The following is a 13,435-nucleotide window of genomic DNA, read 5'->3' on the forward strand; positions in this document are numbered from 1 at the left end:
GTTACGGGCAGATGGAACCCCTCCCCTTTACCGTTACTTAGCCCCCGTTTTGTTGACCATTAACCCCCAGGGTTATATATGACCCTGTCCAACCATTAATAAATGCCATTTACCATCCACCACATTTGTGTGTGTGAGTACTTGGACCGAGTGGCAAAGGGGGTTGCCGCCGTGCCGTTCCCGATCCAGGCCGTCACGCCTCAAGCGGAGGCAGCACATTTCTTTCCCAGATTATATTGTTAAAATCCTTCCATGTCTTTGTCAGGCCTTACATAGCAAAGCTGTTTTAAGTCCAAGTCCCTCTTAGGAACTAGGTTTCCTTTCAATCACTTTACTAAGTAAAAATGCCAGTTGTTTGAGGCAGATTTACTCTGAGGAGCATAAATTGAAAGAAAACCTTTGCTTCTTCAGTTCCACCGGCTGCTACTGCTGGCAGCCTGGGCATATAATCCGTTTCCCAAAATGATCAAGTTTGAAACTAGTTGATTTTTTCACCCACACTATTCCTACTGGAAAGCTGCTCTAACATGTTTTTCTGAGGGCTGAAACCCCCTAATATTCATCATAAATACTTTCATGGACAGTTTCCCATTGTTCATTTTGACAGCATTATCTTCTGCCCAAATATCTGGTCTGTCTTAACACAGTCTATCCCGTTGCTTTCATTCCATTGCATAAGACCTTGCCATTTGCCTTCTTTAAATCCAATCTTTTTTTCTGAGGATACTGCTTCTCAAAATCCTTGTCCTTCTCTATGCTATTCCAGTCTCTTTTATCCAGCTCTTCAATATATTTGACTATCTTTATCACCGGTCATTAAATAGTAGCTAACTAAATTCAGAGGTGTGTCAGGTTTGTACACTTTATAATCAGAAATATCCTAACATTAATTAATTCTCAGGAAATGCAGTAGAGTAGATGTCCATCTGGAATCTCTGATGGACATATAGGCAACTCCACAGTAAAGGTGCTTGACCACTTTTCCGTTCAAAAATTATAGACAAGAAACATTTCTTATTCCCCAAAGCTCAATCCTTTTAGAATGATTTATTTGATGAAGAGTAGCTTATCCAGTTGGGAAATCACTTGTGGTTTTGCTCAGGATTGTCAGGAAAAGAATAAAGCTTTTAAGGTCATCCATCTTAGGCACACAGCCCCCACATATCTGCTGAGTGAGTGTTTTATTTATCAATACTGGGGAAATATTTTGTGTTTGGATTTCCCTTCACAACCTCAAAATAATTGAAAGATGTAAGGCAGGGTCTACACATAGTATTTGTTAGTTTAATGGCTGCTTTTGATATCATATGTCAATAAAAACTGACATTTGATTTCCATGCTCTTGCATATTCCTGTGATGTATTGAAGGAGTCAGTCTTACGTATGTTTTTTGCTAAACTGAATATAGCCCTGGGTGATACTTGAGTGCAGAGTCGTCAGTGAAGTCATAACAGAAGTATGAGCTGCCATTTGCTTTGGATAAGAGATGCAGGGAAAACATGCTGTGAAGGCTTGTTAGAAGACCATCAAGGAGAAAGTGAGAAAAATTTCAGGAGCAACCTGACAGCTCATTCCCTGACTTGGAATGGAAGTTTTGTATTCTTATGCAGAGCTCCTAAAGAAGAAAATATAAAAGGAATTGAGCCCATTAGTTTGGGCTGTGGTTTTGATAATAAATATAATTTTTAGATATGATATTGTATGTCATATAGTCAGCTCAGATTTCTGCAAACAACCATTTTGTTTGCAGAACATTACTATTTTCTGCCAAACTGGCACTAAATTTCATGGCCTATGAAAAATGACACAATTTCATCTTTTCCAAATGATTTGAAGAAATTTAAGATTATTCAGCTTGGGGTTTAGGGGATTGCTTCTTTGTTTGGGAAGAGAACTTTTTGTCTTCAGCCTCAGCATTTGACTAGCATGGTCAGAAAAGGAAATCAAGATGGTGATATAGATTCCACTGAGAAAATGACAAGGTCTTTAACCACCTCTGTTTATTGATTAGGATTCTAGGATTGAAAGGCTGATTAGGAAAACTGTATGTGTTAATGAGAGTTACAGGGAATCCTTTAGGATAAAGACTTTTTCTGCTTTAAATGTTGATGATGGAAGCAAAAGATAGAATTGCAATGCTGGATCTTAATAATGTGGGTACCATGTCTCACATCATTATTTCAGCTGTACATTTTTTTTTTAGTGTTGGTAAATCAGAGACTCAAGTAGTTTCTAAACAGGCGTTTTATGACAAATTATTGGATGACTAGTTTTGTATAATTTTGGAAAAACTTAAACAGATCTTTTTTCTTCTTTACAAATATTTAGGTTCTACCAGATGATAATCCACTGAAACTGTGTCCTGTTCATGTCTGCATTGAAATCGATGACATGCTGACAAATTACTTTTGCAAGTTTGCTTTTGCAATTATAACGCTGCAAAAATACCTTGTTGCAGTTTAGAATTTGTAAGTAATGTGGAAGCCACTAGAAACTTTCACTTAATAAGGCCTTTTTTTCCCCCAATTAAATATTTTTCTATTCTAAGTCAGAACAATAATAGATGCAGAGTCAAGATTGCTTGAAAAGATACAATCAGGTATCTCACATCTAAGTGATAGAATAACTGATATTTCAGAACAGAGGACAGAGATTTCACCCTTACTCCCCTCCTTTATTTTTATCCCACAGATGGCAAAATTGCCCAAGAAATGTCACTGCACAATGAGAAAATGCCAAAACTGTGAGTAATTTTTTTTTAAAGTATTGCTCGGTATTTGCCAAGAAGAACAGGAGTTAGGGTGAATGGTTCAAATTGCCTGTGATTAAAGATCAACCATACAATTGTAATAAGAGAACAGAAGGAAAAAAGAGAAAGGATGGGGAAGGGGAAGGGGAAGGGGAAGGGGAAGGGAAATAGGTTTTTAACAGATTGAAAGCTGTGAAGTGAAAATTAAGTTATGTAATTCTTGCTTAACCTTTTGGCATGAAGGGAGAATTTTTCTGTGTGCAAAATGGCCAAGCTCATAATACTGAGTGCAAAAGCAGTCACAGGAATAAGAAATGAGTTACAGCTCATAGCAGTAAAAAACTGAATGAGTGAATGATGAGAAATGCTCAGACACCGAGAAAGCTTTGCTTGCTGCTGTGTGGGATTAGAGATTTTTTAATCACATCTATACTGATAACACTCTTGAGACTAATCATAATTCAACATTGTCAGCAAAGTCCACTCAGATTTTGAAAGGGTAAAAGTCCAACATGAAGTGTGAACAATGTGGTATATGCCAAATGAGCATTGACAGAAATGCATCAGCATTTGGAAATACACAGTGTTGAAAGAAACAGTGATATACAGAAAAAAGATTTTTTTTTTTTTTAGAGGAATGCCATTCTCATGGTCTTATGACAATTCCGTGAATGATATTTTGTCACTAATTTTGGTGGATAACTTTTTCAGGCATATGATGTTGAGTTATGTGTATATCTGTACTTGAAAAGGTAGAGCAACAAAAAGATGGGTCTCATGACAGAAATATCAACTGTCTGATCTTAGAACCCAACATGGGGAAGTAACAGGTGTTAAATACAGACTTATAATTCACTTAAAATTTCATTATATATTTGTTTTTAATTTTGTTCACCAAAACAGTGAATTATATTCACACACTAAGTGAAACTATTTGAAAAGTACAATGCATGTTGTTAAATTAAGACACTGCTTGGGAAACCATGGCAGGTGTCTGATAAATGCTGAGAATAACAGATAAATACCTCAAACCAAAATGCATATTGCATAGTATTTGTGCTCATTTGCTTAAAAAAGGAAAATAATGAAAGAGCTAAAAGCTAAGACAAGAAGGTCTGCATGAATGTCAAAGAGATTAAGGATTTCATTTTGACCATTTGGTCTACATCAAATTGGCCTACTGAGCTCATTACAAGATAAAGAATGAGCTCCTTTTAACACATAGTGGAATTTTGACCTTAAAGTAACTTTTGAAAGCTGTACTCTCTTTTGCCTGTAGGGAAAAATTATTGGAAGGATATGCTATGCTTAGTGTTGTCAGGCAGCTCTACCATGACAGGATAAAGTTCTGAGACCTAAGAGTCACATATTTGTGAATTTTAATTTTTATTGGTTGATGCATGAGTACATCAGTGCTTGAGACTCTAAATGTTTCAGAGTTTGAACAAGAGATGCTGTTTCCAAGGGTCTGAGAACCACCCACAGTTGATATGATATCATAAGGAAAAATGTGGGGAAGAAAGAAGCACTGCAGAGGATTAGTCATTTACATTACTTATAATGGCATTTTCTTTGATGCTCGAAAATATATCCATTGTTTGAATACAGAGGGGCCACTTAACTTTTCCTTATTGTTTTATTTTAGATCTTACCTTTTTTTTCATATAGATCCCCACATCAGAAGTTCTTGCCCAGCACATAGGACCTTTAAAGTGATGTATTTTTCAGGTTTTTTATTCCAAACAATCTCTTTTCTACAAATTGGAACCAGAACCTCTACATTCCTACTCTTAGTCACATTCGGGTTTAGCAATTATTCCAAACAGTATGACTAAATATTATGCAGTCAAGATTTCTTTTTCTATGAATCTGTTTGCTGCTGCATAACTGTTTCACAACTAAATATCATTATAGGAATGATTTATATTAATATGTGTGGAACTGTCAAAAAAGAGATATTAGGATAATAATAGGATAACCTTTACAAATGATTTTTTCTTCTTCAAGAGCTTGCCAATTGCCATTCTACTAATTGCTGACCATTCTGTAATACCTTCATTCTTCTGCCTGTCATAATTTTTATCTTATCATCATAATGAACATTTTAACATTCTAAACTATGAAATAGGATTACCAAGAAATAATGTGAACTACCAACTATATAGTAACGATCCCCATGTGATCTTGTGTTAGAATCATGTCTGTAGGACTGCACACTTGGCTAAATTCACTTTTTAAAATAGTTTTTACTTTTCTGACATCTGAAGTAGGAAGATTTTATAGAAAATGCCACAGTATGTAGGCCTTTAAAAACACTGGATACCTATCTTCATATCAGGGACATTGAACATCTTTTTAACTCTGAACCTATTTCTTTATCTATAAATAAATATTGACTATTACTCCATCTAAAGCATCTCTATTTCTTAAAAAAAAACAACCAAAAAATAGAAGTTCAGTGATGCATCTTAAATATTTTAACTCCAGATTGATAAGAAGTATATTTTTTAAAATTTACTTAATCTATGCACTAACTTTAATCTCCAGAAGGCACTTTCAGATATTGCCACATATAATTTTCAGTGAAATATAATCACTTTTTCCAGCATGGACTTTTTCCAGCACAAACTCATCTAAAGTAGAGATGAGAATAGCAGCAGACTAGAGGCAGGTGGCAAAAGAGAACTTGCATGCTTGCAGCACATTCCATACAAGATATCCTGTTTCAATCACAAAGGCATTGCCTGCAAAGAGCACAATGCCCAGCCACCATAGTCTGTGTGGTGTCAAGTTATCCTTTCATGCTTGGCAGAGTTTTCCAGTGCAGATGCATAATGGTTGTGCTTTATGGCATCTGTTTTCTCCAGTTCTTGATTTTAGTTATGCATTTGAGGCAGAAGGGTTATAAGATTTTCAAAAGCTGTAATCTTCCACTGTATATGGCCACTGAGAGTACCATGACTATGACAACCTTCCAATGCAAGATTTATATATGCTTTATTATTCTTAAATTGCTGTTTCTTTCTGACAATAAAGTTTTAAATCAGTGTGTTTCTTATAGTGATGGAATGTGCTGCAAGCATACAAGCTACAAGTCTAGCCTTTTGAGAGTCAAACATCTTCAGTTTACATTTTAAGTAGTAATTATTTTATCTGTCAGGCCAAAGAAAGAAAATATGTGGTATTTATTTGTTTTTGTGGGGATTTTTTTTCCCAAGGTGCTGAGCACCTGCATCTTCCATTTTCAGTTTCATTCAAATTCTGCATTTCATCAACATTTTTCACCTCTTAAAACATTCAAATGTATTTGAATGCCATTGGCCATAAGAAGTAGCAGCACACAGAATCAGGTTAAGTGAAGATCCCAGTGGTTTTCCCTCTTCTCTTAACATGGATGATGGATGATGTGAAAACCAGAAGGAATTCCCTTAGCCATAATGACAACATCAAAAAGTTCCACTGGAGCATCCTTTAGCAGCACTCCTCAGCAGTCAGACAGACCTAATATTGCAAATTTATTACTCTGGATATAATAATATCCATTTATGTTCCAAACTGATGCATAGAAATTTTATTACTAAAGTTATATTTTAAAGCAAAAAAAACCAAACTATCTCTGTTTCTTTTGTGATAAACTCACCTTTCCAAAGTTCCAATGCATCCTGAGACTGAGTGGTTTTTTATAAAGCAATGAGAATTTGGAGGTGGGGGGCGGGTGTATTCTGAGGTCTCCATTGGAAAGAAAGTGGGTTGAGGCTTCTTTCTCCTCACAAGAAAGAAGACTCACATGATTCCTTCTCAAGTCTTGCATCTGCTTTGGTTGATTTTTATACATTCTGTTAACTTACTCGGTCTTCATGCCCTTTCTTTTACTGTTTTTCAATTATTCTGTTTATTTATTCTCTTTTTTATCTCTAAAACCATGTTTTTACCTGAACACTTCCAAGTTGCATTCCTGGAATATCCTTTGTCAATTGAGATTTGTGTTTCCAGTACTGGACCTTTTAGTATCACTCTGTGTCTGTGCTCTTCCATATCATGTTTTTCTAGTCATTCAATGTACACAGTGTAAACACTTGTTATTGCTACAAATAAAACTAAACTAAAATAAATTTGAACAGTAGTTATCTGATTGTAAGATAAACTGCTATCACGTTTGAACAAATGAAGCCTAGACAGGTCTAGAGAACCTGTTCTTGTCATACTGAGAAAAAAATTGTGGTCTTTATGAAATAGTAGAAAAATTAGATTTTACTGGGCTATAGTTTGCCCTCTTTGACTGTTTCTGGACTTTGTCATATTCTCAAAAGATTTACACCATAGTCTCAATCTTCCTTTTTTGTGTTGTGAACCAATTGTACTGGAAAGCAAAGTGACATTAACAGGAAATCTGGATGGTCCACATGCTGTATTTTTAGGACACTTGTTTATTCAGAAGACCTGGAAAGGTAGGAAAACCGTCATTGTATTAACTGCACTTAAAAAACTAGGAGAATACTAGCATTGTATCATCACCTTTAGAGCCTAAAACCATAGCCCACAGACAAATTCACAATTCCATTGATGTGTCTAGAATTTGTTGCAGTCACAGCCATCTTGGTTGGAAGCTGTCCTGGTGGGAATTATATGGCAATGGAAAGTGCATGTTTATTTCAGGTATGTGGTGGAGTACAGTGATGTTTTGTTTGGATTGAACCATATTTGATAGGTGAAATACAGGCTGTATTTTCCAGTCACTTACTTTGTATTTCCCTTTCCAGCAGTAGAGTCCTGGTGCTTCTTACAGTTCAAGATCACCCAGCACTTCACACAGAGCATAAATGCTGCTCCTGAGGGCATCTTCTTTCCCCAGAAAAAAGAGAGGTGTGTGAAGTTGAGCTTAAGTTTCACACAGAAATTTAGTTCCATAGGAAAAGTTTTCTGTAAAAGACCCACACAATGTAATAAAAATTAAACAAACCTTGTTAGCACAACCAGCCTGGGAGCTAAGGGTAACATCTTTTTCTTAGTCCAACCAATAAAAACTGGAAAAAGATGCAGTTTTCAGAAGTTCTTTTGAAGGTGTAATTTTATACTACTTTTTCTAGTTACCCATGGAAAGCCACCTAAGAACATCTTACATAAATAGTACAACTGGATAGCTCAGGAATTATCCCTATAGAAGTTATCACTCACAGATAAATCTGCAGGATTTACTCTGAAGTGTGACTGCATAAGCAACAAATAATCATTTTTGAACTGAAAGAATGCAGCATCACCAGTAAGATTGTAATTAATTTTTAATCATGTTATAAAGAAAATTTAACTACAAACATTTAAAAAATGAAGAAAATTAATGAATACCAAAGTGCTCTTCAGTTATTAAGCTTCCTTTCAGACACTTTTGTGGCATAGAATAAGATAATGACTAGAAAAGTTACTGGCCTTAAAATATCAAACTGCAAATAACAGTGCAATTAATAGTCCTATTAATTAATTTCTGTGTCTCTTTAATTATAATGTGCCCATTAAGGCTGAAATTTAATAACACTTATGACAATGTCATCACTATAACACTTTTCTGTTACACTTAAATTTGTAAATACAAAAAGTCTGAAAACAGTTTCCTTTCTTTGCCTTTTCTCAATCATCCGTATTAGAGAAGTTAAGTTTTCAATGCTGAGCTGCAGGAAGTTGAACACAACAATTTAAAGCAGAACACTCCCCAAGCCATAGCCCATTCCCTGGGCACAGCTGTGGGTCTGCACTGACCTTTGTATGCCTGAGTGGAATGATTAAACCCATGGGTTTGAGAGAAAGGAGCAAAGATTGCAGCCAGAAAATAAGTGGAGAACTGCAGAACAAAGAGGGGATCATGTTGTGAGGAGTGGGAAATCACGCACAAAGAAAAGTAGAGATTCAAAAATTAACAGGAAGAGGGAATTGGAGGAGACAAATAATGAGAGTATGAGAGAACTAGTATAATGCTGAGATAATAGAGTAGGTGTTCAGAAAATCTGCTGATGTTTTGAATGAAGATCAAATAAATTGTCTTATATTTTTCTAAAATGTCAAGGTGCACCTTAGCTGATAAACTCAATTTTCCAAAAACATCATTAATGAATGCAAGTACTACTGTCTTTAGTACAGACATATCTGCTGTGCTACTTTTTTTTTTTTTTTTCTCATTTCAAAGAGAAGATCTCTTAGTTTCTTAATTAAATTTACAGGTAAGATTTAACCTTGTATTAAAATAAAAGAAAGTCTATGTCATGAAAGTGACATACTATGCTAAATGACAATGTTACCCCACATTTTTTTTCTGAAACCTTTCCTTAGTTTACCTCTGCTTTTTATAGCATACACATTTGAGCCTTTGTTGTGCCTTAATTTACTCTTCTGCATCCCATCCTTTTAGAAAGTAGAGAGGTTCTGAGTCAATGAGCTGTGTGATGTCAGAGCTCAGGTGTGGTCTCCAATGCCAGTCTTTCCAGGGACTAAGAATTCAAGGGCCTCTACCTTTTGCTGAACTGCAGTTTCAAATAAGTTTTTATTCTGGTGGAAAAATCCAAGTATTGATTACTGACTGTATCAAAAGTATTAATGAAAAATACAATTATGAGTACGGCCTTTACAAAATAGATTAACTGCAGGGGACAGCAGAAGACAGGCAAATAGATTCCACCACTCTCAGAATAACTCCCTTTGGGTCCATTTATCAGGTGGGACACATTTGCATTTGTCCCATTAGATTAAAAATATTGAATTTTGGAAATAATTCTTTGCTTCAAAACTAGAGATTTTTTATTAATATTCTTTTTTACAACAGGAGACTAAATTGTGCCATAGAATCTCAAGGGTTCTGATTTAAAAATCTCAAGAAGTCTCAAATCGTGGCTCTGGATATAATGCCAAAATATATAGAACTAAATGGACCTTGAATGGTTTTTGTAAAACAAATTCTGTGCTTTAGGATTTAACACATATTTCTAATGTGTGCAATACATAAATATTTAGTGGCTTAAATATGTATAGCCATGTGATCCTTTAAAATGTACTGGCATAAATTTTCTGTATCTTTGCTGACGTCCAGGTGGTGTCAATTAATTTTCCTTTAAGTTGGATACACCTCACATCAATTGCTCATATCATAAAAATTAGTTTTTAAATGTCTCTGAGATCTTTGATATTCCAACAAATGTAGCTGAGACAGGCCAGTAGATCTGAACTGTATTTGTATTCATTGTCATGTAGGCCTAAAAACTGACAATCTTCAAATTTAAAGTGAGGTTTTTTTGTCTGAGCATAGTTGGGTGATACTCAGTGTAAGGCCAAGGTCAGTCAAGTTATGTTCATCTTGCTGTGACTGTAGTTCCACAGGAATAATTGTGGAAAAGGAATCTTAAATATGAAAAAAGAGAAGTTCACATCTGAGCTATGCATCTGAGCATAGTCTCATGGGACTGTTGATCATACTGATCCAATTAAATAAACATGACACTTCATTTTGCCTTGTGAAATTCTTCTGCTCCTCTTGTGAAAGATGACTATGCCTCTAATGTACTGCTGAGAAATGCAAGGCAGACCTCATCAGGAGGGTTCAATGAAGGAAAGAATATTCAAATAGTGAAATATCTACCTTGGATTATATCCTAATTGGATATTACATTAGCTTAAATTTATTTCACTCTCATATTACCTTATTTGAGACATTAGAGAGTAATGAAAGCTAATGTCAATTAGTTAAATTCTTGTTATGTTCCATCTAACAATTGTCTGTGAACTATGTGGTATGAGAAATAGGCAGTAACACATTTCCTAATTAATGAAATACTACTTTGGGAGAAGTAAGGTAAGTGAGATGCCTTTTCAGATTTCCTATAATTCTTTATAATTCAAAAATTGTGGTTGTTTATCTATGACTTTGTAGTTGAGAATCCATTATCTCAAATGAAAGTATATTCAGTATAGTGCAATCAAGTTTCCCTTTTCTTAAAAAATTAGTAAAAATTTTTTCATAGAGGTAAGCAGTGGCAAAGAGCTATTGCAAGATGTTCTCTTATGAACTGCCAAAAGAGATCCCCTCTCAATGTCACTCATGACAACCTCTTGCCCTTCTAGAAGTATCTAGACACTCGGCTCCTACACTTGCCCTTTCCAGACCATTGCTAAGTTTGTGGGGTTTTTTAAGTTTGAACTTGACTAAACAACATTTGACCTACATACCTGGATTTCCTGTCTATGAAATCTCATAAGTAATAGTGCCTATATCAAAGGGAGGCCTCTGAAGATATGGAAGAAGTGATAAAAAATGTAACACCTTTAAATATTTAATATAACAAAAAGCATTCTCATTCTAAGATGGTCTGACGGTCAGTCGGTGTGAGCTGGACATCCAGTTCCTCTTTTAAGGCAAGTATTACCTCCAGACACTTCTGGCTGACCTTCACATCCTCTGCAGAGATGCCTGTTGTGATGAATTGGGTTTTCCACCTACAACAGCAAAAGTTCAGGCCTAAGTCCATCCCCTCACATGATGAGACCAAAGGATTGTTCTTTCTATATCCCTTTACCCTTGAAGTAGCTAACTGCAGGTATATTTGCTTAAAGACTAGACACCTGATTAAATCATAATTTAAATACCTTTCAAGGATGCAAGTGGAGCCTGAACACAGCTCCAGCTCTGAGAATGACTGCATGGTATCTGTGGGGCAGAAAAAAGATAAACTGTAAACAACAAAGGTGTGTAGCAGGGTGTCTGCCTCAACTACCTGCTGAGAAATCTTTGAAGGCATTAGGCAGCTGCTGAAATACTTTTAATGGTGGGTATTTTTAACTTTTATTGTTGAGAACTCCTCTGTCCCACTGAGTTTCATTTCTTTTGTGGCACTGAGCTTCTTTAAAACTGTAAACAATGAAAGCACAATTTTCTTTGTGCTCTGAAAATACTCCTCTCCACAGAATATTAGATGTTCAAGAGCATAAATAATCTTTTCCATAAAATATAAGCAGAAATATTTTCTATTGAGTATTTTGTCTACATTTTTGACAACAGGGAGTAAATTTTCAGTACAGCACTTGAAATTTTGCAGACGAGTCAACTCTCCTTAATTTTAAAAAGAGTTTTGTGACTTGTCATTGAGGTACCAGATGAAAGCTGTCTTACATGTGACCCCCAAGTATCTATTCTTTCATAATTTTGTCAAAGTATCCATCATCTGTATCATTATTGGCATAATGATTATGCCATTTTATTGTAGCATTTATTTTTTAAGCTAAAATAATTTTTAAAATGTTGAAGAGTACAGCTATGGATAACAGAGTGAGTGCATGCTTTGTGGAAAACTGACAGGACACTGTTAAAGATATGTTATCTGACACAGATACTGGCCTTTTCACTTGGAAAAGTATTTTTTATTAAATATAGCAAAATGAAAAATAGTCTTTGTTCATCATCTACTATTTAAAGCTCTTTCTCCACCTTGTTGCATACTGATTTGTCAATGCCAGAACATGCTAAGAAATACAGATAATTTGAAATTGTAAGGTAAGAAGTCTTTTGTTAAGAGGCTCTTGTGGTTTGGGAATGATAGTCTCCAATTTAGTGAACCCCCTGAAACCACTCCAAACCATGCACCACTCATTCATACCTCCCTCCCCCTCCCCTGTGGAGGGCTGGAGAGAATTCAAGGCATAAAAAGTAAAGATCATGGGTTGAGTTAAGAACAATTTACTGGAAATAGCAATTACAACAGTAACAGCGACAATACTAATGACAGAGGTTACAAGAAAAAGGCAAATGATTCACAGGGAAACCCTGTGAAAATACCTGAATGCTCCCTCCTCCAGCCTACACCACCTGGATGGAACCCCTTCCCCATCACCAGAAAATGGAAGTGAGATGGTACAGAATAACCTCCAGGTCCCAGCAATAGCCCCTCTTGACTATTACAAAAATTAACTGTGTCCTGGCCAGAATCAGGACAGAGCCCTGCTCTTGGAATAGCAAAATGTGGGCTCTCTTCTCCTTTCTCCTAGCATTCTGCATTATAATATTGGGAGGGCCACAGCCTACTACATCTAAAAGGGGTTCGTAGGAATTATATCCTTTACAATCCTTCCTGTCTATCCTCACTCCTCTTCCTTCCTGTCTATCCTCACTTCTCTTCCTTTCCCATCTCCCCTTCTGTAAACTGTGCCACTGACCTCCCTGTGAGGAGTTTTAAGACCTATTAGTTAGAAGCTGTGTATAAGAGATAGCATAATTAATAAGATTAGCAGTATGGTTGTGTTGAACGGGACTCAAGCTAAACCAGTGTTACAGCAAAGAGGTGGCAGCTTGTTTGTGCCATTCAGTAACACCCCTGGCAGCACTCAGGTGCATCATTACATAAGGCAGCAGGTATGCTTGCTGAAAGCTTCTTCAAGGTCCACCTTCTGCGTCTGAATGTTTTTATATCAATGGAGTTACACTGATATTAAACGTAAATTTATTCATTGATGGCTATTCAAGCGTAAGATTTAGAAAATTGTTGTTTGGTTACAGTGCCGGGTACTTACTTGGGGTTCTGATTGTGAGGCTGGTTCTACTTCCACTGAAAGCGATGGTGAAATTTAATGTTTCTGGACTGAATGGCATGCCTAGCTAAGATGCTCTGGCTGTCGCAGGAGGGACTGGGAGTTATGTGGAATATAAATCAGCTGTGC

The 13,435-nt window shown here is 36.0% G+C and overlaps 1 long non-coding RNA gene across 2 annotated transcripts in view; it reads right to left on the minus strand.

Moving 5' to 3' along the window:
• Positions 1 to 10,092: 10,092 nt before the first annotated feature.
• The window catches only part of LOC143694719 (uncharacterized), a 138,802-nt gene continuing 135,459 nt past the window's right edge, over positions 10,093 to 13,435 (minus strand). For both annotated transcript variants that reach the window (XR_013183375.1, XR_013183374.1), the window contains 2 exons: positions 11,372 to 11,432; positions 10,093 to 11,221 (listed from right to left, as the gene is read on the minus strand). This is a non-coding gene — a long non-coding RNA (uncharacterized LOC143694719). The remainder of the gene's footprint in view (positions 11,222 to 11,371; positions 11,433 to 13,435) is intronic.

Source organism: Agelaius phoeniceus, chromosome 1 (genome assembly GCF_051311805.1).
Source record: "Agelaius phoeniceus isolate bAgePho1 chromosome 1, bAgePho1.hap1, whole genome shotgun sequence".
Classification (NCBI taxonomy): Eukaryota; Metazoa; Chordata; class Aves; order Passeriformes; family Icteridae; genus Agelaius; species Agelaius phoeniceus.